Here is a 25,843-nt window from a genome sequence, read left to right as displayed (position 1 = left end):
CCTTCTTCCTTCCTTCCTCCCTCCCTCCCTTCTTCCTTCCTTCCTTCTTCCTTCCTTCCTTCCTTCCATCCATCCTCTTCCTTCCTTCCTTCCTTCCTTGCTTCCTTGCTTCCTTCCTTCCTTCCTTCCTTCCTTCCTTCCTTCCTTCCTTTCTTCCTTTACTCTACCAAGGGATGCATCCTTGACTCCTCCTGCCCCTCTACCTCACACGGATCAAAGAGGACTTGCTTCTCCTCCAAGTGCAAGGTCAGGTGCTAGGTGGTTATACTGGTTAGTTTTTGTAAACTCGACATAAGCCAGGATTATCTGGGAAGAGGGAAGCTCAATTGACAAAATGCCTTTTTAGATTGGCCTGTAGGTCAGTCGTGGGCTCATTTTCTTGATTAATGATTGACCTGCAAGGGCCCAGCCCACTGTGGGGGATACCACCCCTAGGCTAGTGGTCCTGACATCTATAGGAAAGCAGGCTGAGCAAGCCATGGAGAAATAAGCTAGGAAGCAGCCCTCCTCCATGGTCTCTGTGTCAGCTCCTGCCTCCAAGTTCCTGCTTTGAGTTCTCTCGATGATGGACCGACCATAAGCAACCCGACAGGCGAGATAAACCCTTTCCTCCCGGGGTTGTTTTTGGGCAGGTTTTTAATCAGAGCAACAGAAGCCAGCTAGGACAGTGGTCTCGTGACAAAATCTTAAGGTACAAGGTTGAAGAACTTCCTGCTGTGCGCTCCGACTCTTAGATGTAAGTGGAGGTACAACACTCTGTGCCCTTCCTGAAAATTTAGCCATAGATGCTCAAAACCCTAACCTAAGGACAGAAGTTTTACATCTCCACGTCAGTCTCTAGGTTCAGTTTCGGCTCCCGGGGTCAAGTTATCACAGGGAATGAGAGCATTTAGAAAGTTTAGGTTTTCCAAAGGTTAGGCTCATATCCAGTCAGCTAAACATTCGAGATAAAATGGGAAGGACGTCCACTGGGGTGACAGATACCAGTAGGATATACTGAAAAGTGCTGGATTTCAGGGGATTTGGGGAGATGGCTCAGTCAGCAAACTGCTTCCCGAACAAACATGAGAACTCAAGTTCAGACCCCCAACACCCAAGTAACATCTGGGTATGGCGAGAGGCATAGGCAAAGGAGCATTGGAGACTGTGGGCTGCTGGTCTTATTAAATCAGCAAGGCACAGGAACAAAGGGAGATCCTGCCCCCACCCCACCCCACCCCCAAATGAGGTAGGAGCAATAGGGAAAGACAGCTGACGTTGATCTCTGGCCTCAACACTCAGGTGCACGTATATGTGCACACAAATCTCCACCCACACACAAACACAGAGACTACTGGCCTCAGGCCAGAAGTTCATTCAGTGGTAGAGCAATTGCCTAGCATGTCCAGGGCTCTGTGTTCAAAGCTCAGTATCACAAAAATAATAACAGTACTGGCTTGGGCTCAGATTTTGGCTATACCACTTAACATTGATGTGACCCTCTTTTTCACCTTTAAAATGAAGGCAATGTTAATAAACACCAAACCTTATGGGCTTGCTATTGAATGAGATAATCTTATTTGGACTGTAGTGAGTACTATATGAATACTCTCTTTTGTGTATGTTCATATAATATGTAATATAATATACATCCATATATACACACTACATATAAATGAATCAAAAAGAAAAATATTAAAGTCTGCTTATACTCCACTTTCTAAAATAATCAAGAAAAAGTCAATGATGTTCTGTCTACTTCCAGAGAAAGCCTAGGGGAATGTTTTCTAACAGAAAGGACGGGGCCATTCAGCTAAGAAGACCACCTGTGAACCTGTGGAGGAAGGAAGATTCAAAGATGACTTCCCCATGGGCCAGATGTGTTGGCTCATGTAATCCCAGCCCTTAGGAAATAGACAAAGGAGGTTTAGGAGTTCAAGGTCATCCTTGGTCAGGCCTGCGCTATGGACGACAATTCCCCAACCCGAGACCCAACCTTACCCTAGCTCTGGAGGACCGGAGGGAGATGGGGGTCTTGCCTTTCAAGTTCACAGCCAACAAAGTTGAAATGTACATTCTTACCCGGCAGAAAGACTTGATTCTCAGGGGACAGACCAACGCTCTCCTGGATCAAGTCTCTCTGTTCCCGCAGAGGTTGTTTGAGAGGACCTAGCTTGATGTCAGATGTGAGATAGAATCCCAATCCTGTCCCTTGCTAATTGTGTGGTTTCAGGCAAGTCATCAGGCCTCAATGTTTACATCTCTTAAATGGTCATAGCATTACAATCTTTCACAAATTTGTTCTTTGGAAATTATACACCTTAATTATTGTTATAGGCTCTTGGGGAGGGGGTGAGATCTCAAGAGACAGGCAGTCCCAAAAATCCTTCCCATTCAGTCTTGCCTGCTCAACAGTCTTCCAGGAGCCTTTAAAGTTCTTAAGAAAGGCACCTTAGACCAAGGGTGTTGTGCTCCAGAGCTGGCCAGCTCAGCCCTGCCCTGGGTCCAGCACCTCAATTTGTAAAGAAGGAATTCCGAGGCTATCTAAAAGGAAGTCAAATTGTTTTCGGAAAACAATAGCCAAGTAACTACAAGTCATTAGCTTCCTCTCAGGGGCCTGAAATCAAGCTTGTCTGGATAGCTGAAAGGGCTGTTAGCACTGTTTACTTAAAGACCTCTGGACAGGACCCATAAATTAATTCCTGTGCCTGGCTTTCTGGAAGAGGGGGAGGTGAGTCATGGAAGTGGGAGAATGCCTGAGACTGGAGTGATTCCTGTTTCTTTAGACGCAGCTGAGTCCCTGAGGCTGGACCTGCCTCTGCTGGTCCTCTACGTGGAAGTTTCATTGAGATGGATGTGAGCGTGTACCCTTCAGGCAGCTGCATTCTCAGAGGCTCTGGACGAGTTAAAAAAAAAAAAAAGGCAAAAATGCTGGTTTCCTGCCTCCTCCTGAAGGCTCCTGGGAAACCAAGTATTTCTCAGACAAATGCACAAACGCCCTGGAAATCCCTCTCTTGGTGAGAAGAGTATGGCTTACAAACCACATCTTCTCAGAGTGATCTCTCAGAACTACAATTGCTTGGACACTGGATACAAAGAAAATGCACAGACAAGCTGGGCAGCCCAGGGCCCTGAAGCCCTGACAGGCTGAACAATTTGTCTAGGAACAGACGTCAGCTCTCTCAAGGAGTCTAGGAAAATCTGGGGACTTCCCTGAGGGCTGAACCGGGCTGGTAATTGGTAGTAGATCCACCTACATCTGTTAGAGGACTTAGTGAAAGTCCCTGAGCTTAACCTACCAACACTAGAGAAGAGAGGTTATTTCTTGATCTCTCTCAGTCTTGAACATCTTGACTCTATGCTCGAGAGAGCTGTAGTTTCTAAAAGAAACAGGAAAGAGCGGCTGTAACACTTGTCTGCTGTCTGCTCTCTCTGGAAAAACCGGGAGAACCTGAGCTGTGGTAAAGTGTTGGCTGCAGCAGTGTGAGAACCTGAGCTCAGATCCCTACAATCCAGGCATGGTGGCCCGTCCCTGGGATTCCTGTGCTGGGGAGACAGACAAGCTTACCTCTGGGGCATTCTGGCTAGCCAGCATAGCCTAGTCACAGAGCTCCAAGGGTCAGGGAGAGAGAGAGAGACCCAGTCTTAAAACACAAGATGGGCACACCTAAGAAATAACATCTGGTCTCCATGTGAACAGGCACAGGAAATCACAAGAAACTTAAGATTTGGTGTGGAGGCCAGAGGAACTTCATGTTACATATGTGGACCCCTAAAATATCTTAGGTAGGCATCATGGCGTATAGAATCCTATCTAAATCACAAACGCTCCTGACCCAGAAAAGGTCAAAGCTCACTGCTCCAAGTCTAACTAATCAAGGTTATTTCCCACAAACCTCCAGTTAGTGAAATGGCAGAACCAATCTAGCAGAGGCCAGCATGTTCTTCCTCTTCCTTGACCTAGAAACCTCATAGCAAACAGGTTGAAGTCTGTCCCCTAATATGAGGTGAATGTTTCTCTTGAGTTTCAGACGCAAGAACCTTCAGCCCACACCTGCAGGGGGGACACCCTCTCCTTGACTCCTTCCCTCTCTTTCTAGAAAAGGGAAACACATTTATTATCCATCTGAATTTCTTAATGCCAGGACTGAACCGCTCAGCAGTGTCTCTCTCATAACGCAGTCTCCGAGCACAGTCACAGCAGAGCTGTGGTCATTGACTTCAGCTCATAGAGCATTTTCCCAGTTCTCAAAATCACAGTGGGAGGCTGTGGGAACAGCCCAGTGGGCAAAGCGTTTGATGTGCAAGCACAGGACCTGATTCTGGATCCCCAGCAGCCACGTTAGGAAAGGAGGGAGGGAGGGGGGGAGGGAGGGAGGGAGGGAGAGCTAAGCAAGTTGTAACTCCAGTGTTGGGGAGGTGTACAGAGGAGAATCCTGGGGGCTCCCTGGGCAGCCAGTCTAGCCCAGATGGTGAGCTCCAGGTTCAGCGAGAGACCCTGTCTCAAAATATAAGGTGGATAATGATAGAGGAAGGCATCCATCATGGACCACTGGCATTCACAGTTGTACCTGCACATATATACTTGCATGTGCAAGCACACACGTGCACACACACACACACACACACACACACACACACACACTCACACATGTGCGTGCTAGTAATGTACTATTGTTTAAAAAATTAGGTAATACAGAAAAACCCAAATAACCACCCATCATCACTGTTAAAAAAGTTGCTAGATAACTTTCCACTACGTTTATGCTTATAATCTTGTTGTTACATATTTTAAAATATATTATGAATACTTTTTGTACTCTGACATTGTTTTTGCTTAGCAAGTCTCAAGGACATTTTTTATGTCAATAGTGACATCCCTTTTGCCTAACGATTATCATGGGTGTACCCAGAGGAGATAGCATCAAAAGATAGCTTTTCCTATCTACAAGGATGTTACCACTGCAGTAGACTCTTGAAAGTCAGCATCCAAAGATGAACAAAGGAGAAACATTACATCCACCATTTGCCAAACCCTTAGATGACATAGTTTTATGTCTGCAGATTTATCAAAATTCATTCAGTGGCCTTTTTTAATATCTCAGTTTTTAGTTAGCAAATTAAACATTTTTGGAGAAAGTAGCGACCTCTGATTTTCTACTATGGAACGATTTCTCTCTCTCTGGCCCAAGTAAGTTACTCCGTAGGCTCTGAGCCCTCCTTTCAAAGCCTTACCAACAGCTTGTGGGAAAAAGCAGAGATTCTGAACAAAACCATTCAAAACAAAACAAAAACATTAGCTTCCCCCATTCAACAAACCCCTTCCCCATCACACGTACAAGACGCAAAAGGAAGTAGGCTGGGTGAGAGGTGAACTTCTGGGAGAGATAAGAGCGGCCCTGGCAGACCCTGGGAAAGCACTTCATGAGTCTGGGGGGAGGTGGGGGTGCCTGGGGGTGAGCAGAGGTGGAAGTTTAAATCCCGAAGAGCTAACGGTTTGCAGAGTCCACCACTGCCACTGAGCCCGCTGCCCAGAACGGCTGTCACCGTGCCACAAGCCTCCAGTCCTGCCTGCCCAGGTTTCTGTGAACTCCCACAATACCCTGGGGCTCAAGCACCAGCTCTTCACATGATGGCAAGGCCATGCGTGAGAGACCATGGCTGGGGGCGCAGTGGGAGGCCAGAAGAAAATGCATGAATGAGGAACTCTGGAGACCAAGACTCGGGGTCTAAGCGACCTTGACAGTCACTCCTTGGCCTCTGGTTTCCATCTTGGTAAAAGGGGGAGTTTGGGTTCCATTTCACTGACTGCTCATCGCAGTCCCAACAGCCATGTGTCTGCGACTGTCAGTTATTAGGCATCTGGATGTCAAGCCAAATCGTGGGGGAAAAGTGCAGGTTCCTCTTAGATGCCCAACTGCATTTGCTCTTGTTCTGGGGGAGCACAGAGGACATTTTCAGGCTACTTTTAGTCCGGATCGTGGCACAGAATTAAGTCCCCGAGGATACACAGAGGGGGACGGACACAAATGAGCCAAGATGTCCGCCATGTTTCAATCAGATGTCAGCCAAGAAAACGCGGGTGGAGTCTGCAACCAGCCACGCTGACCATCTCCCTGGGGTGTGTACAACCAGCCACGCTGACCATCTCCCTGGGGTGTGTACAACCAGCCACGCTGACCATCTCCCTGGGGTGTGTACAAGGTGTACTCAAGCCCAGTAGCTTTCATTAAGTTGCCCAATCTGGTCTTGAACTTATTTTGTAGGCCAGGCAGGAAACCTTGTCTGAGGGCACAGAGCTGATCGTTGTCTGCTTGTTTGGGTACCGAGGGTTGAACCCGGGGACTTACATGTGCTAGGCAAGTGCTCCACCTCAAAGCACTGAACCCTTTAAAAAAAAAAAACAACCAAAAACCTCTTTACTTTGAGACGGGATTTCATTAAGTCGCCCAATCTTGCCTTAAACTTATTTTGTAGCCCAGGTAGGCCTCCAACTTGTGATCCTCTTGACTCCAAGTAGCCAGAATTACAGGCTTGGGCCACCAGGCCCAACCTATTATGTTAGTCTGTTGCCTTCTCTATGGATTGTTTAGCCAGCCCTTCATTTGAAATGCCCACTGAATTTGGTACCGTTCTGTGGAGCAGATATACTACCAGCTCAGACATGGCAGCTGAACTAGAAGCCCCACACCTAAAGGTGTCTTCAGCGTTCTGCTTAGATTTCTCGCAAGACAAGAAGTGATATCACCAGTGACCATCCCCATAAAACCAGCTGGATGACTAGTAAGAAACCTGTCTTAGTTTAAATCACCAAGAACACTGTCGTGTCCTTTGTCTGGATGGTGGGGACTGAACAGTTCATGCTGCTGGGGACGGTAAAGACATCAGTGCGGAGCTGGGAGCTCAGGGGAACGTAGACCGAAAATCAAGAGCTGTGTGCCTGCATCTGTTCACCCAGTCTATACACAAGGGGCTGTGGGGACTCTCACACACCGCTTATTGACTGTGGATTACAATGGGCCGAACCATGGTGGTTGATTCGTAGATGAACCCAATCAGGTGAAGACCACGGATGTTAATGGCAAACAGATAATGATCGTAATAATAATGGCTATGTGCTGGACAGTAGCCAAAGTTCTTGACACACACTAGTCCATTTAACCCTTTCAAAACCTTGTTAGATATTCACAGCCCTATTTTACATAGCAGAAAACTGGAGATAGAAACCTTGTCCAAGGGTACACAGCTGGTCAATGGTATAGCTGGGTTTTGAATCAAGGCAATCTGGTTTCAATGTGTGTGCACTTAACCTCAAAACAAATAGCATGGCAGTTTGATAGTTACTGTAGTGAGGCAAGATCAGAATCTGTAGGAACTGAGAAGAAACAAGCCAAGAAGTGCCAGGACAGACTTCGCAGAGAAGATGATATTTGTGGTGTGCCTTGAAGAATGAGCAGAAGCTGCTTGGGCAGAAGCTCAGATAACAGTTAAGCTCTGTGGGACAGTGTGAGCAAAATCCTGAAGACTGGAGCGTGTTTCCACACAGATGGACCGACAGGTATGTGGAAGTGTGACTCATAAAGAAACAGGAAGGGAATTGGGGGCAGACTGTTAAGAGCTCTGGGAGCCACAACCTCCTTGTAGGCATCAGGGAGCTGAAGGAGAGGTTGAGACAGGCCATCCCTGCGATCTCTAGGGATCTCAGGACCAGTTCTCAGTTGGCCTATCCTGGATCACACCCAGTGCACCATCACCTCAGCATCTGCAATCTCTAGGGATCCCAGGACCAGTTCTCAGTTGGCCTATCCTGGATCACACCCAGTGCACCATCACCTCAGCACCTGCAATCTCTAGGGATCCCAGGACGAGTGCTCAGTTGGCCTATCCTGGATCACACCCAGTGTACCATCACCTCAGCACCTGCACTCTCTAGGGATCCCAGGACGAGTGCTCAGTTGGCCTATCCTGGATCACACCCAGTGCACCACCACCTCAGCACCACTGCTAGAGCTCGGGACTGCGAAGCTCCATTTCTCCCTACTTGGACAGCCTGGTTCTTGTGTTCCATGTGGAAGGCAGATAAAGTTTGACAAGCTGTCTCTAAAGTGTCAAGATAGTTGTTTGGTCTTTCAAGAAGGTCGGACTGGTGTCCTCTTCCCTGCATTTCTCCCCTGGTGGGACCGCTTGTCAGGACTGGAGAGGGAATGTTGGTGGACTCTGTGTCCCAGACTTCTCAGTGATCCCTGCTACTCTTGCCAGCTGTGTGAATGAGACTGGGCCGAGAGGTCTGAGGTGGACGATATCCATGCCATCTGCAGCCTCCTGAAAGACTTCCTTCGAAACCTCAAAGAACCCCTTCTGACCTCTTGGCTAAGCAAAGTCTTCATGGCGGCAGCAGAAATAAGAGATGAAGAAGGCAGGAGCACAGGGTCATGTCCCAGGCTGTCAGTGAACTGCCCTGGCCCCACAGGGACGAACTAGCCTTCCTCACGATTCGCTTGCAGACAGTGACTCAGAGTCCAAACGCTAAGATGAATGTTGCCAGTCCAGCTCAAGTCTTTGGCCCTGCAACAGCGGCCCATGCTGTGCCTAATCCAGACCCAGTGACAATGTTCTGGGACATCAAGTGTCAGCTCAAGGTGGGGGAGAACCTGTTTTTCCTGCCCCTGGAATCCTGGAATCAGTTCGCCATGGTGGTTCACGAGAATATCTACACCCAGCGTGGCCACGGAAACTCAGCGTGGTGGATACCAGACTAAAGTGAGCTCTCTGGGGCCTGGGGCTCCTCCTGAATCCCAACTTGTCAAGCTCCTTGTCACAAAGATTGTACAATCTCTCCAAGTGTCCTCCCATATTTGGGAACAAAAGAAAGTCTGCCACCAACGTAGATCAACAAGACAAATTCTCCCCCTGCTTTATACCTCAAGTAAAGCCGTTTCTGCCTAGTGTGCCCAGCATTTACTGACTGCAGGAAACACACCTGTTTGCTCTGGGACACAAAGTCCACCAGCATTTCCTCTCCAGTCTTGACAAGTGTTCCCACCAGGGAAGAGGACATCAGTCTGACCTTCTTGAAAGACCGAACGACAATCTTGACATTTTAGAGACGGCTTGCCAAACTTTATCTGCCTTCCACATAGGACACAAGATCCGGGCTTAATAGCTGTCTTTGGACAGGCATGTGCCTCTGTTGTTCTGAGGTGTGCCTGAATCGTCTGTCTCAGTTTTGGGCTCCTGTGGCCTGCTATTCAGAGTGCAGTCACTGTTTACAGGTCGTAATGGACCTGATTTCCTTCAACTCCTGGTCCAGGATACCGGTGTCTCAATGGTGGACAGGGCTTCAATGGGCCTGCCATCGCTGGGAACAGTCACTGTAGTTTTTGTGACTATGGATTCATTGACCTGCCCTACCATAAAGTCAATCAAACAGGGTTGTTTTTTTTGTTTTGTTTTGTTTTGGTTTGTTTTTTTTTTGCAGGCCCAGAAGGGCCCTCGTGAACTGTCAGCTGCTGGAGTGCCTCTTCTCTCATGTCTTCATTTTGAAATTCTTCACCAAAGAAGCATCCTAGTCCAGTGATTCATCAGTCTTGTCAAAGCTGGTGTCTGATAAAAATGAAAGCAGATTCATCAGTGGTTGACAGTCTATTGTTCCCAGAATTGCCAATGGATGCTTGGCCCCGGTTGAGAAAATCCAGAGCTAAGTTCCCGGCTTCTCTGAAAGCTGCCAGATGTGTGCACACGCGTGTGTCTCGAGTCAGCTGAATCTGTTGTTCCAGCCCTGCCCGCTCAGCCTCGGCTTGCTGTCTCCCTCGGAGCTCGGCATCCACTTGATTGCACGCATGCTTCAGCTTAACACCCGGAGCGCTCCACCCAGTCTCTGCTTTCATCGACTGGTTTTTTAATTTCTTCAGCTCCTGGTTGGTTCTTTAACGCTTCCTCTGGATATCCTCAAAGTCCTTCACCACCGAGAAGAATTCAGTGCTTCTGTTTCCTCAGCTGATAATCGCCAACCAGCTCACAAGCTGCTCCGGAGTCCACAAATTCACCATCGTGACATACATTTTTTTCAAGGCTCCTGCTCCCGAGCACACACAGCCCAACTCAGCCCACAGTGCTCCCCCTCCCACAGCTGCACACCATGATGGCTGCTCTCCACCAGTTGCATGCCTCACTAATGGCAAAGTCAAAAGTTTGTTTTTCTTACATTCTCTGGAAAGATGTTCTGGTTGGTTTTTGTTAATTGGTTGGTTGGTTGGTTGGTTGGTTTTATCAACTTGACACAACCTATCAGTTAAGGCATTGTCTCCATAAGATTGGCCTGTGGACAAGTCTTTGGGAGCCTTCTCTTGATTAATGATTGATAATGGGAGGGCCCAGCCCATTGTGGATGGTGCTGCCCCTGGGCAGGTGGTCCTGGCTTGTGTAAGAAAGCAGGATGAGCTAGCCATGAAAGCAAGCCAGGGAGCAGCATCCCCCACAGCCTGTGCTTCAGTTCCTGCCTCGAGTTCTTCCCTGACTTCCCTTATGACAGACTGTGACTAGGACTTGTAAGTCAAATCAACCCTTTCCTCCCCAACATTCCGGTGATATAACATTCCTGGCCATGATGTTATTTCACAGCAATAGAAACGTAGTCAAGACAAAAGATCCTAAGAAGGATGCCTTTGGTTAGATGCTCCCCTGAAGACAGATAAATGATGCAACCTGACCAGCCCTGAAACAAGGCTCATCTGTTTCTCCCATCCATTCTCTTCCTTGCCGGGGACAAACCTGAGGCCTTACCAAGTATTAAGCTGTGACTCTACATCCAAAGTTCCCCAGCTTATGACTAGAAAATCTATATGCCCCTGGGGTTGTCAGCGACTGCTGTAAAAAGGGGGGCCACTTCCAAAACAGTGTTGAAGGCCCTGAGCCTCAGAACAAAGCGTATAACTAAGAACCGGGGACGAAAAGGCAAGCTGTGTCATTAGGTGCCTGTGTGACTTTGGGCAAGTTCCTTAGGTCCAAGTTTCAGTGTCTTCATTTGTAAGAACAGTGCCCTTTTGGTGTGGGGCAGGGGGACTCTTCTGAGTGTGACAGGTCTGTGACGATGCTGGAATTAACTAATGTGTTCTAACCACTAGGTGCCAAGTAAGTGTGGTTGTCGTCCATGAGGCTGGTGCTCTCCACACCTTGGGGACCAACTTCAGGCTTGTTGGTGGCATACCAACAACCAGAGACAGCCCAGCATAGAGCCATGCCACGTCTGGGGAGGAACAAGCGAAGAACAGAAAGTAGCTTGTCAGCTGTGGCACTGGTCAGGGGCGGGCTGGGGACAGGGTGTTGTCTCGGGTGCCTCCTGACTTCAGGTGCCTCCTGACTCTGGTCGCCACTCTCCGATAGGCAGCGTGCAGGGTTAGATCCTCCCAGGGACTGGAAGGAAGTGGGTATACTTTAAGACAGGCCTTAAAAAATGCTGGAGTTTTAGTGTGGGTAAAATAGATCTCTCCAGTTTGGTCACTGGAGACTGCAAAGAGACTGTCCTGACAGGGAAGAGGTCTGCAGGTGGGTGGAGGAGAAGCGGAGCACAGGGCGGGACATCCTGCAGGAACGACATGAACTTGGCATCTTGGCTTTTAAAAGGCTAATTTGATTTCTTCTGAGCGGCTCCAAAGGATGGTCCCAGGATCCGAATGAACAGGAGGGAGAGAGCTGGCACCCTGCCCAACACCATTCAAAGAGCCCCGAGAGGATTCTGGCATTCAGTTTCCCACAGCTCCCTCGGAGTAGTTACTATTACTATCGTAACCGACAGGTGGGGAAACCGAGGCACTGTGGCTAAACAGCTTGTCTCAGGCACAAGGCAAGTAAATGAAGGAGCCAGGTGCCAGGCCCAAACACTCTGGTTCCAGGGCCCTGTGTAGATATCTGGGCCTGATATGAGGAAGGACTTTCTGGGAACCAGAGTCTATGAATTCACAAAAGGAGGCTGAGGGGCCACTTTCAGGGAGTGTCCTTTGGCAGCAAGAATCAGAAACCAGCGCTGACTACTTTACTCTGAAAAAGAAAAAGGAAGATGGGGGGGGGTAAGGGGAAGGAGCAGGAAGAAGGTGGTGAAGTTTGTAGAAAGTGGGGTACAGATTTTAAAAAATAGCTAAGACTCCAGATTCAGGAAGGACCAGGAAGAAGGACTGCCCTGGATCAGTGAGCAGAAACCAATGGACCATTTCTGCAGGGCCAAATAAATCTGCTCAGATGAACTCCTGTCTTCTAGTCACTCTGCTCAAGATCCAAGTTCCCAGGGGAGAGCATTCCCTTGGCCCAGCCCTGGGAAAGAGCAACAATAAAAATCACTGATATTTATGGCATGTGTATTCTCCACTAGACACTGTTTGAGGGCTGTGAGCATGTATTTTCTCCTCAACGCAACCCTACAAGGCTGATACTGAGAGAATTAACCAACAGAAGCAGAGAGTTTGGAGCACCTGCCCAAACTCACCACACTGTCTAGCCAGAGATGGAATTCAAGACAAAGCTAGGTGGTATCGTATATTGCTGGTGACACTCAACCTAATATCAAAAGGGAAGGGACCCAGGATGAGGATGGCATGTTGGTGTGGATGAAGGAATGTTAAAGAGATAGAGTCTGTGGATGGTTCCTCGAGACTTGGTATCCTGAGGGGGCCTTCTCAGCCAAGAATTATACATTCAAGTTTCCAGCATTACCCTTTGGCCACTGAGAGAGGAGAGAGAGGGAGGTAGGGAGGGAGGGAGGGAGGGAGGGAGGGAGAGAGAGAGAGAGAGAGAGAGAGAGAGAGAGAGAGAGAGAGAGAGAGAGAGAGAGAGAGAACAGAAGACTGGATAAAGCTAGATGAAAGAGAAAAAAAAAAGCCTGCAAAAGAATGACTTGAAGCCAAGCATGGCGGCACACACCTGTCACCCCTGCTCTTGAGAGACAAGGGCAGAAGGGTCCTAAGTCTGAGAGCTGTGTAGGCTGAGTTCTAGACCATATTTGAGACGTTCTTTTCTTTTCCTGAGAAAAAGACATTACTTGCATAACAACAGAGAACGCAAATACTAAAAATACGTTGAGAGACTGCAAGTATGAGCAAAAGCAGAAAGCTCATTTCTCCAAGTGGCACCTGATGGCAAAGAAGCACGAGGCTCTACCAGAACCCGTCCATGGCTCAGGGCCAGTTTGTAGTCAGATTGGGAACTGAATCCTGCCTCAGACCACCAACCAGACCTGTGTCATTTTCTGAAAATTACTTGACCTTTCTGAGTCACCGCGTCCTTGTCTGCAGTTTTAACAATGCCTATGTTCAAGGAATGTTGAGCAGATAAAATAGTGGACCTGAGATGCTAAGCCCTGTACAAGTGCTTATTACACGTTGGGCACTTGTCTGTCAGCTCCTACAAGGCCAGCATGGTCTCAGGGCAAACAAGCAGAGTCCTCTCAGTGCTGGGAGCCTAGAACAGCCCCTGTTGGGGAGGGATAAGTAAAGTCCCCAGCACAGCGGAAATCTTGATGCTGCTGAGAGGTCAGGAAAGGGCTTTGCCAACAGACGAAGGCCCTCAACAGACAATGAGCAGGTGAAGAACAGAAAAGCATCCCGGAGCCGGAGAGTCTGGGGAATGGAATGCCAGAAATGAATCTCTGGAAAAACATTCTTCCTAAAATATAATTGTAAGAATTCCTTTTTGTATAGCTTTCAGAACAACCTTTGAAGTCTCCGAGGAAGGCGTGAACAGGGCTCTGGGAAGGCAGTTGGGAGCCTGGGTTTCTGGCTGCTGGCCTCTGCTGATACACATGAGGTTCTGTAGCAAATCATTGAGACTTTCAAGGTCTCAAGTTCTTCGTCTAGAAGAAGTAAAGTTAACAATATCCACTTCTAATTATTGGAGGAGAGAGTAAATGATGTGTCTATAAAGTACCCAGTGAATAGTGTGCACTGAACAGTGAAGACTTTCCTCCCTTCCACCACTGATATGAAATGCCAATAGAGCAATTAGGGAGTCAACTGTGGCCAGTTGGGACAGGTAGATGGTTTTGAATTCCTCCACTCCCAGAATGTCTTGTGTGTTTCCAGGAGTCTGGAATGACCCTTCCATTCTGCCCTGTTCTACCTTGATCAGATCCTTATCTGGCAAAAATCTTTTATCCTGCAAGACAGAGTTGAAATATAAGGACCTCAAGGAATTGCTTCTGGGCGTTCATTCAGCTTGGGGCTTGCTCTTCAATTTTGAGTTGATTTCCCTCTTGCTTTGGGTTGTAATTAGCTCACCTTGGCGTTTCATTCCATCTAGGCAATTATCACACAATACTTTCCAGAACTTTACTTTTGTGGAGAATGGGGAGCATCCTGTCCCCTGAACTCATATCTCCATCTGGGGCAACACCTACTTCCATCTGTGGGGTCACTCGGTGCTTCCCAGGACAGGGGGAGAAGATTATCTAGTTGGCAATGCTGGGAACAAGACTGAACATAAGGGACAATTTATCCATTAGGCACAGTAGCTAGAGTCCCAGATGCTTTATAAAGTGCACAGAAAATGTTTTAGCTTATTTAAAAATCTGTAGAAAAGATCCTTTTAAATCAAAGAAAATGTTTTAAATATAGTATTAATGACATTCATCTAATTCATATAACTTTATGGAAAAGGGGGACCACAAAAAACTGACCTACGAAAATACAAGGCATGTGAGGTTCAGTCTGGTTTCTGCTCTTTCCCCCAGCAGCTGCCTGTCTGTAGGAAGCAAGGTCTGCCTTACTAGGCATTAGGCAAGAGCACAGCCCTAGACAGCATTGTACGGTGGCTGAGAAGAAAAAGCCAATGTTGCTGCACGTCCCAAGCCAGGCCTTTGAACTCAGTCCCATCAGTAAGCGAGGTAATATAATACACTGGCCTCCTTCTGCCTGGCTCCTCTGCCTGCCCTTCTCGCTTCTTCCTAACTTGGGCAGGGAATGGGAACGCCATTTATTGAGCCCGTGAAATCACTGTGTTGATCGTTAATGACCCTTGTTGGTAAGGTGTGATCTTTATTTGACAGAAAAAGACATTGACGAACAGGTAGTCGAAAGAACTCCAGGTTGAGCAGCATCTAACGAGTGGGCTTTGGAGCCACTTTTGGACTGTGGGCATAGTTCCTTTTCCATATCACACTGGACAGGAAAGGCTCAGTAAATGTGTGTTTAAATAAATCAAAGCGGCAAGAAAGCGTTGCCAGCTAGGACAACACTTGGGAAATTTTCCCCAAATTTTTGACCCGGCAATTATAAATTTCAGATGAGTGATCTGACATTTGTTATTCTGGAAGCAGGCTCTTTATAAAGCTTTAAATCCATTTTCCTTCCTTGAAGAATTGCCGTCAGTTGGAGTATATTTTTACATGATCTTTTGCTATCTTTGTAGGAACAGATTAGGGTGGCGGGGAGTCCTTTATCTACCAAAGTACTTAGAATAAAAATAAAATGTTTGACTTTCATGGAGACAGACTGAAATATGAATAATCATGTACTTTTTGAAGTTCATTTCTATCCCAGAAGGCCAAGACTCCAGATTGACCCTTTCTGCTGTCTCCAGGCTGCAAACCTCCCCCACTAAGACTTGGAAAGCAAAGGTGCTTTGGGAATGAACCTGATGGATGGAGGTATTTGTACCATTATTCAGGAAGGACTCTGTTTCCTCTCAAACAAAGGCCCAGGAGATCACTGGTCATGTTTAGAATCCTCAACCATTTGCCAGAAGAAACATCTTGGAAAGAAAAGACTCTCTCACTCTCCTCACCAGATGGAGTTCCAAGATTGTTGGGCAAGATGAAGGAAATGATCTGATGGGCAAGAAGAGCCGTTCTCCATATTGAATTTACATGCCTTTCTACACCACCCCAATTACTGTTAAGCCTTGAGTTTACCATAGACCCACAGCACCTTCGCAGCAATGATTCACAGATTAGATAAGCAGGCTCACATTGCTGGGCTAGACCGAGATTCCTGAAATACTCTAGAGTGCAGTTTCCAAGACACAGATGTGCCAGTTGGACAGCTGAGGTTGCCTGTGTTGGCTTTGACTGACATCGCCTTGCATTCTTGTTGGTCAGCCATGTTCCACACATGGAATTCACTCTTCTTTCCTTCCTATTACAATAGAAGGTCCCTACAGGCAGGGACCATGTCTGTCAAGGTCATAGACATAAGCACTCATCTGTGGTTCTGGAGAACACAGGCTCAAAGGTATGATAGACCTAGAGTTTTTAATTCTATGGAGCCATTTGAAAATCATGTGAATTTTACTCAAGTCTCTCATCTATAAAATGGAGGTGATAATATTTCTTTTCCCTCATAAAACTACCATGAAAATTAAATGAGCTCACATTTAAGGCATTTAGCTTGAGCCCTGGCACCCTGTAAGTACCAAGTGTGGTTGGTGATCTGGATGAGAAATGTCCCCCGTGGACTCAGATATCTGAAAACTTGTTCCCTTGTTGACGGTGCTGTTTTGGGAAATAGGAAGTGAGGAACTCACTGTGGGTAGGCTTTGAGAATTCCAGAGCTGTGGAATAATCCTTCTGTACACTGTGATGATGTGTTGCTCTCATTGTTAAGAAAAAGTGGATTGGCCAATGGCGAGGCAGGATTTTCGGGGCAGAGAGAATGCTGGGGAGAAGAAGGGCGGAGTTGGAGGAGACGCCATGAGATGCAGAGTGAGCAGGATGGGAAGTAGGCACATGAGGTAAACAAGCCTCGGGGCAGCATGTAGATTAATAGAAACAGGTTAATTTGGGTTATGAGAGCTAGCTAAAAGCGAGCCTAAGCTATCAGCTGAGCATTTATAATTAATATTAAGTCTCTGTGTGGTGATTTGGGGAGCGGCTGGCAGGACAGAGCTGATTGGCAGTCTACATAGAGAAACTCTGCCTACATTCCAGTTGGCTCTCGGCTTCCCTTGTGAGGTTGGGGTGTGATCTGTCAGCTTTCTTCCCTTGATGCCATGCCGCTTGCCGCCATAACAGACTCTGTCATCTATAAGTTGCTTTTGCTCCTGGGATTTTATCATAGTGACAGAAAGCAAAGTGGAACACTTGGTAAATATTCATCTGCCACTACAATTGCATTAGGTGCTAAGTGAGTATTTTCGTAATTTTCTTTTTCTAAAGTGAGTGGACGCAAGTAAAAATAATGCCTGGACCTGACCTTACTAAGAATTCTGAGATATGTGAAAATGTCACTTCCTCTCTTCTATTTCCTGTTTCCTCAGTGGGATTTGATTTCCAGCCTGAGCAAATGAGGACTTCTCTGGAGGTGAGGGGACTCCTCTTTCTTTTCTTTACCGGGACTTGTGCTGACAACTGGTCAACCCCTTGAGTGCAGTCAGTGTACTAACCACTGGTTCTTTCTAAGGATTGAGATCATGTTATTTCCCAACATATAAACGGGTCCTGATGAAGTATTTTTAGTAATTGGCTACCCTGTAAACAGCATAGCCACATAGTGTCTGCAACTGTACCTACCGCAATTACTCCTGCGTCATCATCAGTACAGTTATTGGTCACATTATTCTGCTTGAAACTAAAATCACGTATATCTCAAAACACTTGACTGTGCAGTCTGAGATGTTCTGTCCCATGTTCTGCACTGTCGATGGCCTCTTTTCTGTCATGAAGCTGAAATCAGAGGAGATTTCCCTGGCAATCCCGAGTGGGAACAGACAGGAGAAAACTGCTCCCGCAGTGAACACCTAAACCTTCCAGCGTCTACTGGAAGCCACTGGCTGTCCAGGGAGCTCCAGGCCTCCAGAGGCATTGTGGGCCCGCTGAGTATCTAACTTTGTGCATCGGCAGTTATCAGTTCTCCCTTTCTCCAGAATGTAGATGGTTGGATGATTTCTACTTTCATCCATTATTTTAAAGAGTCTAATTTGCAATTTTAAATAAAATGGCACTCTATCTTCATATATTCTCATTTTGGAAAAGTCCCTGGTTAGCTGCATAGAATCTGATTAATGAATACAATTTTTCTCTATTAAAAAAAGAATTCTGAGAAAAATTCTGCAAGCAATGGATATGAGTTATGAAAGAGGATATAAGTTGTTTTGGTGGTAGATGAATGCATAAAATGTATTCAACATTAAAAGTATAAAATTTAATGTGAAACTTCACAGCTTCTATATTGAATACCAATTCTAGCTATATGTGGTATTTTGAATGTAATTGGCTCCCATAATGTCATAGGGCACTATCAAAAGGTATGTGGTTTTGTTGGAGTGGGTGTGGCCTTGTTGGAGAAGTGTGTCACTGTGGGGGTGAGCTTTGAGGTTTCTTATGCTCAGGATACTGCCCAGTGACTCAGTTGACTTCCTGGTGCCTGCAAGATGTGGACTCTCAGCTACTCCTCCAGCACCACGTCTGCCTGCACTCGCCATGCTCCCCACCATGATGACAATGGACTGAACCTCTGAAACTGTAAGCGAGCCACCCCAATTAAATGATTTCCTTTATAAGAGTTGCCATGGTCCTGGCGTCTCTTCACAGCGATAGAAACCCAAACTAAGACACTATGTATACATTTATAAAGTTGCATAGATTTGGGATCTGGTTAATTTGGTATGTGGTGTTTTCATTTATTTGCAAGGTTTTTTTTTTTAATAATAAACTTTGTAATTTTTTTTTTAATTCTCAGACCCAGACATAGTAGGTGGCACACAGTCGTGGTCCCAGCACTTGGGACTCTGAGGCAAGCTCGTGATGAAGGAGAGAGGAAGGAAGAAGAAAAGGAAGAGAAGGAAGAGGAGAAGGAAGAGGAGAAATCCCAGGTAGGATGTTGCTTGGCTGGCTTCAGGGCTGTGGTAGAAGGGAACAGGACTCTTCCCTGGCGGGTATAAGGGGTCAAAGTTCCCCAAAGCCCTTGTCTCCCACAGAACAGTGGGAACTGAGCTATGCTGAGTTGTGACCCTTTGTTCTCAAGAAGAAAATGACTCAGAGCGAAGGAGACCAGCGCCAGCCTGGAGGAAGTGTGCCCAGGTCCCTCACCTGCTCCAGACGCGCTGTCTGGGGCCTGTCAGCAGAAAGCCTGCTCCAGCTTCCGCTGCTATTGTTCAACACTCCCGCTCTCCCGATAACCCAGCTCTGGGAACCGCTGCCCAGACGGCCTACGCTGCCGCAGGCAGGGTCCTGGTCTGTGAGGGTCACGCTTCCAAATGAGGCCTGGGAAGAGCAGACTGAAAAGAATCAGCCTGAGGTTGGAGGTTACTGCAGTCTACAGCAAGTCCAAACACTGGAGACAAATGCAATCTGTTGAATAACTGTTAAAACTAAAGAAAATTAGCCTCTGAAAGTAGGGGGTTAGGCTACTGAATTGTCCAGAAAACCAGCTGTCCCAGCTCTTTTGAGACTCTCCTAGTTGTGGTCAGTTTAGGAAGATGATCAAGAAACCATTGGACAAAATACCTAAAACACTGTATTTGAAAGCATGGGTTAGAGGTTCATTGTCCTAAGGGACTGTTGGTGTTCTCAGACATTTTGCAATTTTTTCGTTTAAGAATTATATCCTTCCAGAGCTTTTACACAGAAAAACCCTCTCTCAAGAATCCAAAACCATGAAAAACCAAAAAAAAAAATTATATGCTTATATCAATATCTAAGTCTGTTTACTTCATATATTCTCTCTGTCTCTCTCTGTCTCTGTGTGTGGGGGGTCACAGCTTCTACATCGAATACCAGTTCTAGTTATATGTGGTAGTTTGAATGTAATTGACCCCCGTAATCTCATAGGGAATGGCACTATTAGCATCTGCCAGGATCAAACCCAGAACTTCGTGTATTCAAGGCTTTACCAATTAGCCACATTCTCTGACCTTTTTTTTTTTTTTTTTTTTTTTGGTTTTTCAAGACAGGGTTTCTCTTGTGTAGCTTTGCGCCTTTCCTGGAACTCACTTGGTAGCCCAGGCTGGCCTCGAACTCACAGAGATCCGCCTGCCTCTGCCTCCCGAGTGCTGGGATTAAAGGCGTGCGCCACCACTGCCCGGCTATGACCTCTTAATATACTCTTTTTGTTGTTTGTTTGTTTGTTTGCTTGCTTGCTTGCTTGCTTGCTTGCTTGTTTGGACAATTCACTCTATACCCCAGGCTGGCTTTGAACTCATACTCCCTCATCTCAGTCTCTCAAGTGCTGGCATGCAAGTATGTACCACTATGTCCAGCCTCAATATTCTCTTCTTTATGCCATGAAGAGGTTTTTTTTTCCTTAATAGATATTCAATGCAAAATGAAAAAAATATAACCATATATATGGATATATATATACATATACATGCATATAAATTCAACCATACATGGCCCTCAGAGTTGGCTGTAGAGCTCAGTAGCAGATCACTTGTCTAATGTGTAGAAGGTTCTGAGTTCTCAATTTTCAGCACCACAAAACAAAAATAAAAGCCACAAGAAAGAAAGAAGAAAGTAAAAGATCACCTGAAAGGATACTACCCTGAAATAATGACCATTTAAAGTCCATGATTATTGTCTATGTAATCTATATATCGTGCCCATGCCTACATAGACACAGATGTGTGTTTTCATAAAAGCTGTGCATTTTTTAAAAAACTATGATCACAGCTTCTAGATGATCCCAACACAAGGATCTAGGAAGTAGGTTGACACCCACTATGTATCTCGGGTTTATCTGCCTAGTTATGACTAGATGTGGAGTATAATAAAGCATGTGTACGTAGACTGGCATTTATACGGCCAGCTATATACCACTGTCTTAATGGAGATGGGCTTATATGATGTGCATATTTTGGGTTGGCATTCTATTATGAATTTCTGTCTTACCAACCAATCACTGTGTATGTGTGGTAGACAAAGTGACATAGTTATTCTTTTAAAACGTCTGATTTGTCATTTGAAGGCTAATACAAAGCACGTGGTGACATAGCACTGTTAGGACCCAATACCAAGAGATCCTGTGATATTAGGCTCCAAACCGGTGGCGGTGTTTGAAATTCAGACGCCCAAGGACCTAAGACAGCCAAAAAAGGCAACTCTGCAAGGCACCTTAGGGCCACCTGCTCTGAATCACTACATTAGAAATGACAGGTGGGTCTGGGGGCCACGTGATATGTGAGGGGTCACGGAGCAACTCCTGGCTGACCTCGTACTAAAATGTTTTCTTAATTATCTCACTTTCCCCACCTCGTTCTGTTTCCTGCTCCACGTAACATGAGCCAGAACTATTTCCCCTCCTTCTGAATCACACTCGCCCAGAGGAGGCTGGCATCTATTCAATGCAGCCATTTTCGGAAATCGAGTCACAGGTAGAAACGGGGGGGTGCAGGGAGGGAGAGGAGGAACGGTTCTCACAACTGCAAGCTTCGAGTACTGTTCCGCCAGTACACGTGAGTGAATGTGTTCACGCGGCCTGTGCATGCCATGTGATTCTCAAAGCGGCTGGTGAAGAAGCGCGAGGAGGAACTGAGACACCCAGAAGGTAAGTACCTTCCTTCCCAGGATACAATCTGCGAGAGGCAGAACCAGGGCACAGAGCAGGTGTAGCTCTGAACTCCGCGGTCTGGACCACACGCCACCACCACTTACAGGAGGAGGTTAGACCAGCTATGGTGCTGTTGTGGAAATCTCAGAAACGGAGTTAACCAAGCCCTTGTTTTTGTCTCACATGCTCAGGCGAAGGTACCCCAGGGAAGTAGGCATATCCTAAACAGCCTCCTGTTTACACGGTCTGATTCCAAGACGACCAAACAAAGCTTCCACAACTTTTGGGGCCCTGTCTTGATTAATACTTTTTTTTTCCCCCTGAGACAGGTGTGTAGCTCTGGCTGGCCTGGAACTTGCTATGTCGACCAGGCTGGCCTTCAACTCACAGAAATCCCCCTGCCTCTGCCTCCAGAGCGCTAGGATTAAAGGTGTGTGCTACTGCCCCTGGCTGTTTAATAATTTCTTGTTGGCAAACCTCAAACACATGCATAATAAAATAATCCTGTTACCCAGCTCTCAATTATCAATTAGTGTTAGCTCCTGTGGTTTTAAAAAAAATCATATATTCAATTTTTCACCTTTCTAAAATACGTTTTTTACACTCTATAATATACCACATGTTTTAAATATCACCACACATTTTCTACTCTATGAATGAGTGAACATATATACTGCCAGGTGTGCTCAGACACGAGCCACTAAAGAAGGCACAGGCGTGGGTTGTTTCAGGTCTAACCAACACGGAATGACAGAAACACACGATACCCGGGTTCAGGTCGGCTCCGTTGCTCACTGGTCCAGTGGCCTCACCCAAGTCCCACCCCATCACCAGGTCTCATTTTCTCATCTGTGTCACAGGAGTGGTAAGTCTCACTTCTCCCTTCCTCTCTGTTATCCCGTCAATCAAGTAAGATGGGGGATGGAAAAGACAAGCAAACGTAGGTGGCATGGACTCCGAAAACCAAAACCCAAGGCCAGAGTGTGGTGGTAATCTAATTATACTGAAATATGATTTTGATTGTATGTTAATAAATAAAGTTGTCCGGGGGTCAGAGCTATTAGAGCCATAGCAAGAGTGTGGCGGTGGTGGCACACGCCTTTAATCCCAGAAAGCCAGCCTTTAATCCCAGGGAGTGGTGGTAGAAAGCAAAAAGATATATAAGGCGTGAGGACCAGAAACTAGAAGCATTTGGCTGGTTAAGCTTTCAGGCTTTGGAGCAACACAGTTCAGCTGAGAGCTATTGGGATGAGGACACAGAAGCTTCCAGTCTGAGGAAACAAGACCAGCTGAGGAACTGGTGAGGTGAGATAGCTGTGGCTTGTTCTGTCTCTTTAAATAGACTAACAGACAGGAAAAGGAGCCCTCATTCGGGAAGCTGGGACACCGCAGGCGGAAGGGTGAGATTTTGGCTCTGAGCTCTGACCTCTCGGCTTTCTCTTTTGCATTATTTCTGTGTTTCTTATTTAATAAAACAGTTGGTTACATCTATATCTGGCGCCCAACGTGACAAGAATCCATTGAAAACCACTTGGCTTGGCGGCGGGTCCGCTTTCCCGCAAGGGCGGCAGACCGGGCGGCCGGCTTCCTAGTTCGAGCTGCCAGTTACCTAGTCCGAGCTGCCGGCTTCCTCGTTCGAGCGGCAGCTTCTGGCCCGGGCCTAGGTCTGTGAGCAACTTGCTTAAAGCCGGTGCTATAAACAACTCAGACCTGCCCTGCCGAACAGGTCCCTGCCTGTAAAGCCAACGCAAGTGGTCAAAGTTTAAGGAAGCCAGACCCAAGCCTTGACTCGGCACAAGAGGGAAAACGTGGCTGCATTTAAACTTTAGCCAGCTACGCTTTCTTGTTCTCTCTCTCTCTCTCTCTCTCTTCTCTCTCTCTCTCTCTCTCTTTCTCTTTGGATTTACACCTGGGACACTAGGTGGCTGTTTTGAATATCCCCTCGGATTTCTACTGTTCTACGCAGATTTAATTCACTGGGATTTCTACTGTTCTACGCAGATTTGGTAAGTCATAAAGGAAACTATTTAAAAGACAATTTTTTTCCACATTTAAAAAAAAAAATGGGCTTTATGTGTACATTGGAAGAAAATTGGTTTTTGTTCGAAATATTAGGCAGTCTGACAATGGAACAACTATATAATATTAGTATTGGTGGAATTATGCACCTTATCACTATGCTAATCCACATTTTAATATTTAAAAAGATAGTCAATTTAAGTGCCAGGATAACAGCTTTAGAAGATGTTGTTTCAAGTCGCGATCATAAGATTGTAGAAAGAAAGCCTGTTTTCACACAGACACCCTTAATTTATCCAATTAACAGTGAAGTTGTTTCAAATCGGGATCATAAGGTTGTAGAAAGAAAGCCTGTTTTCACACAGACACCCTTAATTTATCCAATTAACAGTGAAGTTGTTTCAAATTGGGATCATAAGGTTGTAGAAAGAAAGCCTGTTTTCACACAGTCACCCTTAATTTATCCTGTAACTGTACAGCAGGTGCCTGATCAAATGATGGCTACACAAAATAATTGGGCTCCAATTGAAATGTTGGATTTAAAAAGGTTTAAGGAGGCAATAGTATCTTATGGCATGCATTCCCCATATGTAAAGCAAATGTTAAACACTTGGTCAACATATAATAGGATAATACCACAGGACTGGCGGGACCTTGCACAAGGTGTTCTGGAACCCAGCCAGAGACTTCAATTTCTGACTTGGTTTAAGGAGGAGGCTAAAAATATAGAAAAACAATGGAGGGATAAAGGAATACAAGTTTGCCAGGATCAGCTTATGGGAGAAGGTCAATATGCTTCAGCACAAACACAATGTTTATATGATGTCCAAACCCTAATTTTATGTCGAACGGCAGCTTTGAATGCATGGGACAGAGTTGAGGAACCAGGAAAAAAATCTGAGTCATTTACAAAGGTGAGGCAAGGCCCAAAAGAGTCTTTTACAGATTTTTTACAAAGACTGGCTTCAGCGGTAAAGAGAACGGTCTCGGATTCAGAAGCTGGTAAGGCAATAATTGAATCTTTGGCCTTTGAGAATGCGAATGCAGCATGCAAAAGAATAATCAGGCCATTAAGGGCAAGATCTGCACCTATGGAAGATTGGATTAGAGAAACAATTAATGTTGAGGTTGATGAGCATGATGATACGTGGGTAGGAGAAGTAATTTCAAAAGGTTTGAGGAATGTTAGATGTTTTGGGTGTGGAAAGCAAGGATATTTTAAAAGGGACTGTAAACAGGTCATTCCTAGAAGCAATGTTTATTCAAGGAACAAGGGCAACAGAATGCCCCTTCCTTCTGGAGTATGCAGAAGATGTGGTAAGGGAAAACACTGGACCAACGAATGTAGATCAACAAAGGACAGACAGGGTAATCCTTTGCCTCAGTCTTCGGGAAACTCCCAGAGGGGCCTCGCGCAGGCCCCCAGTGCAAATCCAGTTCAAACCTTTCCTGCAGCTATAGAGGAAATGCCTGCTCTGGAGAGCGATTAAATAACCAAATGCCTATTGGAATAAATCATGCTGGTCAGGTTGATGAAACAGAGAGAATAGAAAATTCAGGAGAAAACATAAAGAAAATTTTTTGGCAAACTTCTATTAATGAACAAAGACCAAAATTAATGATAAAAATAAATGGTGTTTTGTTGTCTGGTCTGGTAGACACAGGTGCGGACGTTACCATAATTGCACCAGAATTTTGGCATCCAACTTGGCCTCTTCAGGAGGTAAACGTTCAACTGTTAGGAATTGGGACATTATCTCAGGTGAAACAGAGTGCAAGATGGCTCGAATGTATAGGTCCAGAAGGACAGAGAGGAAAATTAAAACCATATGTGGCTAACATAACTATGAACCTGTGGGGTCGAGACTTGTTACAACAATGGGATACTCAGATTAACATCCCTCCAATCTCAGAAACAAATCATAACCTAACACATGTTACTGAGAGAAATATTAGAAGATATTGTTCTAATGAGTGGTCACCAGCTATCCATATTATACAAGAACAGGGCACAGTAACTGATGATCTTCCAAAGACACCAATAGCTCTACCTTTAAAATGGTTAACAGACAAGCCTGTATGGGTCCAACAATGGCCTTTAACAACAGAGAAACTCCAGGCTTTAGAAGAGCTAGTAGAAGAACAGTTAAATGCTCAGCATATTGAAAAATCAAGTAGCCCCTGGAATTCTCCTGTCTTTGTTGTTAAAAAGAAATCTGGCAAATGGAGAATGGTAACAGACCTTAGAGCGGTTAACAAAGTAATTCAGCCAATGGGCTCTCTACAATCAGGGATGCCGTTGCCTACTCTGTTACCAAAAGGATGGCCTCTCATAGTTATTGATTTAAAAGACTGTTTCTTTTCAATACCCTTACAAG

The 25,843-nt window shown here is 45.9% G+C and overlaps 1 protein-coding gene, 1 long non-coding RNA gene and 2 pseudogenes across 4 annotated transcripts in view; 2 read left to right on the top strand and 2 right to left on the bottom strand.

The window, feature by feature from the left end:
• Gja5 (gap junction protein alpha 5) overlaps positions 1-25,843 on the bottom strand; it is a 68,139-nt gene that overhangs the window by 25,079 nt on the left and 17,217 nt on the right. The gene's annotated exons all lie outside the window — the stretch shown is intronic.
• Positions 7,526-8,887, top strand: LOC121830562 (rac GTPase-activating protein 1 pseudogene; annotated as a pseudogene).
• Positions 8,912-10,113, bottom strand: LOC102924137 (rac GTPase-activating protein 1 pseudogene; annotated as a pseudogene).
• Positions 16,634-21,809, top strand: LOC121830243 (uncharacterized). 3 transcript variants are annotated; one of them, XR_013052230.1, is made up of 4 exons: positions 16,634-16,692; positions 17,117-18,421; positions 18,639-18,771; positions 20,865-21,809. It is a non-coding gene; the product is annotated as an uncharacterized LOC121830243 (long non-coding RNA). The 3 variants fall into 3 exon arrangements; XR_013052231.1 differs by lacking the exon at positions 20,865-21,809 and adding an exon at positions 18,927-20,843; XR_006073352.2 differs by lacking the exon at positions 20,865-21,809 and adding an exon at positions 18,924-20,843.

Source organism: Peromyscus maniculatus, chromosome 6, assembly GCF_049852395.1.
Source record: "Peromyscus maniculatus bairdii isolate BWxNUB_F1_BW_parent chromosome 6, HU_Pman_BW_mat_3.1, whole genome shotgun sequence".
In the NCBI taxonomy this organism is placed as follows: Eukaryota; Metazoa; Chordata; class Mammalia; order Rodentia; family Cricetidae; genus Peromyscus; species Peromyscus maniculatus.
The sequence above is the reverse complement of the archived record's forward strand: the minus strand, read 5'-3'. Positions and strand labels throughout refer to the sequence as shown.